Source organism: Gavialis gangeticus, unplaced genomic scaffold, assembly GCF_001723915.1.
Source record: "Gavialis gangeticus isolate Ggan-Ray unplaced genomic scaffold, GavGan_comp1, whole genome shotgun sequence".
NCBI lineage: Eukaryota > Metazoa > Chordata > Crocodylia > Gavialidae > Gavialis > Gavialis gangeticus.
In genome coordinates, this window is record NW_017729034.1 from 1,022,834 (window position 1) to 1,028,792 (window position 5,959).

The following is a 5,959-nucleotide window of genomic DNA, read 5'->3' on the forward strand; positions in this document are numbered from 1 at the left end:
ATTAGATGCATATGCATAGGACTAAGAGTCAGATAGAAATATGGAGATTAATCTGCAACTTAAACACAAATATGCAAGAGATACCACTCAGAGTAGAGTTAGGTAGCATGCTAACATGATTCAGAAAATAAACCCAGAGATTTCAAATTGGAATCTATAGCATTAAAAAAATTCTGAACTGTTGTGGTCTGAGTTCTTTGCCACAGGAGAATTGCCCTATTAGTTTTCTGTAGTCAAAGCGAAGTGAAAGCTAAGAGATGACATTTTCCAAGGAGACCCCTGTCTAAAAAAAGTTAAGAACCACTGAGCTAGGCACATGAGAACATTCCTAGCTAACTGAAGAGGCACTGCAGGAATCCTGGTTTGTTACTAAAATCATTTTCTTGCCATTTCAGCCTGAATTGCATTCTTTTTCACCAACATGGTAGGAGTCAGGTGCCTTTGTAGATACCTTGGTAGGTGCCTTGGTACACTGTGATGTATGGCATTTTAAAATAATTAAACTGGGAGTTTAAATGTAGTCTTAACAAACCAGTACAGGCCATAATATCTAAGATCTCAGTCTTAGAGGAGCCACAACAACAAATGTTAAACAACATCTTTTTGTATTTCAGATTGGAATAGGTGGACAGATTAGTGGTAGGTCTTGCAAAATACTACTCAGCATACATGGATTAGATTTCCATTACCTAACTCCAAACAGCAGCCAGATATTAAACAGAAATCATGAAATAATTGGATTGCAACTCAGTCTCGGTCTCTGAAGGGATGGAAATATTCTTGGATGTGTCTTTTGTTTTGATACATTTATCCCAGTTACAAATGGCAGGTCAGATCTGAAGTATTATTTTTCCAATGTCATGAGTCCCTGACTTGTTCTAGCAGTGTCTATGACAATCATTTTGACAGTTAAGCAACTTTCTTTTATTCTTACAGAATCATTCTTGAAAGTGTTCAAGTGTCTAGCAGAGACAGTGTTTATATTGTGCAGAAAAAGTTCTGACAAAGGATTTGGGTAATTTTAGAAAGACAGTGTAAACTATAACGTTTACAAAGTTACAAAGTACTTACTACTTCAAGTTTTTACTTTAGAACTGCAAAGATTCTGAGAAAGACGTCAGTAGATTAATTCCACTAAAAATCAAGGGCCAGATTCTGCAACTCGTACTTTGAATAGTACCTTTACTCTAGAACATCATTCTTTACAGGTGGGCCACTTGAGGAATGAAGGGCTGTTCAGTGGGAGTAGGAATATCTAGATCAAACCCTTAAATCAAGCCAGTTGGTCAAGCCAATAAAAGATGAGCTTTTTTCTCACATTTTCATTAATAAAGAGCTGAAAGGGAGAGAGAGGCTATTTATAATACTGTGGTGCTGCATACTACATGACTGCTAAAGTTGAGAGACAGATGAGGGTTTCCATGGCCTTTCTTCAGTTTGGGAATTTCCAGAGTGCTGTAGAATTTGACTTTCAGCCATGAAAATAACATAAGAAGGCATTCTTTTAAAGAGCTCCCACTTACATCTCTTGTATATTTCCCTGTTCCTGGAAGATTTCTCACAGTTCTTCAATGAGATGCAAGATGTTTATACTCAACTGTAGAAAATTTGAAGGTCATCAGTTGGCAGCCAATTTTTATTTTTAAAGACATGTTCATCTCAGTTTTTTTTCATAGATTAGAGTTGTGACATGAGTAGAAACAAAACATAGAATTGTTATTTTTAAGGGGGGGAAATGTTCCATATCTTTGGCAGCAGAAAGTACACAGTGCTCCTGACTCCCTGTGACATTACTGACAGAACTTCTATTCATGTTATTTGGACTAAGATCAGGTCTTATGTATGCTATATAAGCATCTTAGTGACTAGAATTCAGAGCCCTGAAGACAAGCATCTAGCACATAAGATAGAAGAGGGCTCTGATAAATCCCCATTCCTGCAGGCATTGAGCCCTGCACTTATATCTATACTATGGAGGTTGCTGCTGCTTTACCTGTAGTGGGGCTCCTCCCCACCCGCCCCAGGATGGCTGGCAGAAGGATTATTTTATGTATGTCTATACCAGTAGTCCCTATTTTATATATGTCTATATCATAGCCCCTGAACGACAGAAGCCACCTTTTGCCAACAGGGTTGTGTCAGCACCAGGGGGTTTTCCAGCAGAGCTTTGTTATTACTGGGCACCCACACCTTGGATACCATAACTATGCAGGCAGAACTTTATAAGGGAGATGAGAACTCACTAAATTCAAACAACTAACCTGTCCTTGAACAGCCCATTTAATAGAGCGCAATGCAACAAACATACAACTTCTCACAGCAGGTATATACCTTTTCTGAGTAAGGATATGCCTTCAGTGGCGAATGAGCTCAGGAACTCTATAGTTAACTTACTCCTTTAGACTTAGTTTAACCTGACTGAGAGTGATCACACTGCAATTCTATGTCAACCATTGTGTTGACATTGGCAACACATTCACTCAAACATGTTATATTAAGATATCTGACAGTATGTTCCTGGCTCTTTTATTGAAATAAGCTGAGCTGTTACATTACTTCTTTCCCAGTGAATTGTGAGGACAATTTCTGGTCGCACAGAAGACTGTATTGAGACTAAAGGGAAAAGTTCTGTCCTGAATAAAGAATTTAATGAATACCATTCACATATACACTATATGCCAATTAAGTGCCCACCTTTTTTTAAAAAAATCATAGTCAGTTACTAAGGGAACATACAATTAATCAGAATGTTTACTGAGAGATGAACAAACCTTAGAAAGGTTTGGAGATCACTTGTTTATCAGATAAATATGTGAATATTCTGGTACTTAGGATCATAGGAAAGTAGGGATGAAAAGGACCTCACAAGATCATCTAGTCAAGCCCCCTGCTCAAGGCAGAATCACCCCTGACTAAACCACCTCTGTCAAGTATCTATCTAATCTGCTCTTGAAAATTTCCAGGAATGGAGATCCCGTAGCTTCTCTATGTAGCCTGTGCCAATGCTCAACCATCCTCACAGTTAGAAAGTTTTTCCTAATCTCTAACCTAAATTTCCTCTCCTGAAATTTGAGGTTATTGCTCCTAGTCCTGTCCCTTACAGCCACAGAGAAAAGAATAATCTTCATCTTCTTTATAGTAATCCTTCAGCGTTCAATGTCTTCATCAATGACCTGGAAGATGACATGGAGTGCACGCTCAGCAAGTTTGCAGATGACACCAAGCTGGGGGGAGTAGTACATATGCTGGAGGGCAGGGCTAAGATTCAGAGTGACCTAAACAAATTGGATGATTGGGGTAAAAGAAATCTCATGAGGTTCAATGAGGACAAGTGCAAAGTCCTGCACTTAGGATGAAACAATCCCATGCACCAGTACAGGCTGGGGACTGACTGGCTGGGCAGCAGCTCTGCAGTAAAGGACCTGGGGGTTACCATGGACCATAAGCTGAATACGAGTCAGCAGTGTGTCCTTGTTGCCAAGAAGGCTAACAGCATTTTGGGCTGCACTGGTAGGTGTGTTGCCAGCAGGTCAAGGAAAATGATTATTCCCCTCTATTCAACACTGGTGAGGCCACATCTGGAGTGGTGAGCCACATCTGGACAAACTGGAGAGTCCAGCGGAAGGCAACAAAATGGAGAATGGGCTGGGGAACATGACTTATGAGGAAAGACTGAGGGAACTGGGCTTATTTAGTCTAGAGAAGAGAAGACTGAGAAGGGCTTTAATTGCAGCCTTCAACTACCTGAAAGGGCATTCAGAAAAGGATGGAGCTAGATTGTTCTCAGTGGTGGCAGTTGACAGAACAAGAAACAATGTTCTCAGTTTAGGTAAGATATTTGGAAGAATTTTCTCACTGGGAGGGTAGTGAAACACTTGAACAAGTTACCCAGAGAGGTGGTAGAAGCTCCATCCTTGGATGTTTTCAATACCTGGCTAGACAAAGCTTTGGCTGGGATGATCCTAGTAGGGGATGGTCCTGCTTTGAGCAGGGGGTTGGACTAGATGACCTCCTGAGGTCCCTCCCAACTCTAACTTTCTCTGATTCAGATATTGGAAGACTATTCAAATACCCCCTCAGTATTCTCTTCCCCAGACTAAACACTCCTAGCTTTTCCAGTCTTTCCTAATAAGTTTAATCTCCCAGGCCCTGAATAATTTTTGTTGCTCTCCAATAGGCTCTTTCCAATCCGTCCACATATTTCTTAAAGTGTGGGGACCCAAACTGGACACAGCACTTCAGGTGAGGCCTTACGAGCACCAAAGAATGGAGGAATCAAATCACTTCTACTAATATCTATTTGAGAGGGAGATGATGGGAATCTTATCTTAACCAGCTAGCTATGAATAGTCCTTTTTTATTTTTTTTTTTTATAGACATTCAAGATGGAAAAGGTCTGTTTATCCCCCCTGAAAATGAAAGAACATCTTTTCCCAATAGCACTTTTTTCACCAGTCTACATTTGTAAGTAAGGGTGCTTCTTCTGCTTTCTTGGGAAGATTATTTCACCATGCAGTGCATTGTCAGGAAGTTTTTTCAATTGTTCAAACCAAATTACTACGAATGACTGGGTCAAGTGTCACATTTTGTAGCTTCCTCCAACTGAATACAGCACATTGCAGGTTTTTAAAAACAGCATCACCAATAAGGGAGGATTAAATACCCTGAATGTTAAAACAAATTCCAATTTGGCTTTTAATCGTTTCTTTTTCTTTAGTTTAAAATAACTTTTTTATAATGTAATTATATTGTTCCTGGAGAAACTCATGGCAGAATTGGATTACAGGCTGTTTTGCTCTGTTTCCAGCCTGTAAGAGACTCTATTAATTGGCTAGAATGCTTGCAAAGCATGCACCCTCTAATTCAATTATAAGTAACTTCAGGAATCACATGATCCCATATTCCAAAGTGTGGAAACCATTTTTTTAAATAAGCCTTGGGGGGTTTACGTTAAACACAGAACAATTGAAAAACTTTGTGGCTCAGCAGTTGTTAGTACATCTGCCAACAGAAGCTGACTTAATATAAAACATTTCCACTGAAACTTCATTGAGATTATGGAACATTTATTTCTTAAAGGTTGCCAACAGGCCAACTATCTTCAGTGGGTTAGAGTGCTGCACAGATACACCAAAGGTCATGAAAATGATTTGTGTTCATACCAAACCTAGTGTCCTGACATCTGTTTCTCAATCAGGAGATCCAACTCAAACCACACATGATTTTAATGAAGTAGCTAAACAGAGTTTATTTCCATCTCTATAAATGAAGCAGTGTGAATTGAAATCCCCTTTGGAGTGAAAGCTGAGTGACAACATCACCCAGCAGTAAGTGAAAAGGACAAATTTAAACGTGGAAAGCAAGACTCTTAAGAGTACCAATTAAATTTTAACATCCATTGCAAAACAAACCAGCCATGTAGCAGCTAAGCCCTAGATCATGTACACATTAGAAATGAAACAATCATTGTATTTTCGATTCACTGTGTGGATATCTCTGGGATGTTGGAGGTGGGAAGGGAGGACAATCTTATCTGGCAGACTATGCCACAAACACTGCCAGCCAAGTAACAGTCATAATACATGCACAGTAGGGGTGTGTAAAGCGGGCCCTGTTTGATTCAGATTCAGCCTGAATCAGGGACATCAGTTCAATTAGTTAATTCAGGTCACTGTCCCCAATTTGATTTGGCCAAACCTGAGTCTGAAGATTCAACGCTGATTAGGAGGATCAGCAATTCGGACACAGACACAGCTTTAAAAGTTTTTTCTACATACCTCAAGGTACCAGCATGGCTTGTGAACACTGCAATGCTGGGGTGGATAGAGTGTCCCACAGGAGTGTTGGGGGGCCCTTCACGTGTTTGGCGGTGAACCCAGCAGTGGACCGGAAATATTTCCGGTCCACTTCTAGGTCTGCCAGGGAGTGCACAGGAGGGGCCCCCTGCGCCCCCCCCCCC

At 40.3% G+C, this 5,959-nt stretch overlaps 1 protein-coding gene and 1 long non-coding RNA gene across 3 annotated transcripts in view; one reads left to right on the forward strand and one right to left on the reverse strand.

Moving 5' to 3' along the window:
- The window catches only part of COL8A1 (collagen type VIII alpha 1 chain), a 212,670-nt gene that overhangs the window by 68,465 nt on the left and 138,246 nt on the right, over nt 1-5,959 (forward strand). The window lies entirely within an intron of this gene.
- Nucleotides 2,951-5,959, reverse strand: part of LOC109304758 — an 18,786-nt gene continuing 15,777 nt past the window's right edge. Inside the window, exon 3 of the long non-coding RNA XR_002099460.1 lies at nt 2,951-3,043. This is a non-coding gene — a long non-coding RNA (uncharacterized LOC109304758). The remainder of the gene's footprint in view (nt 3,044-5,959) is intronic.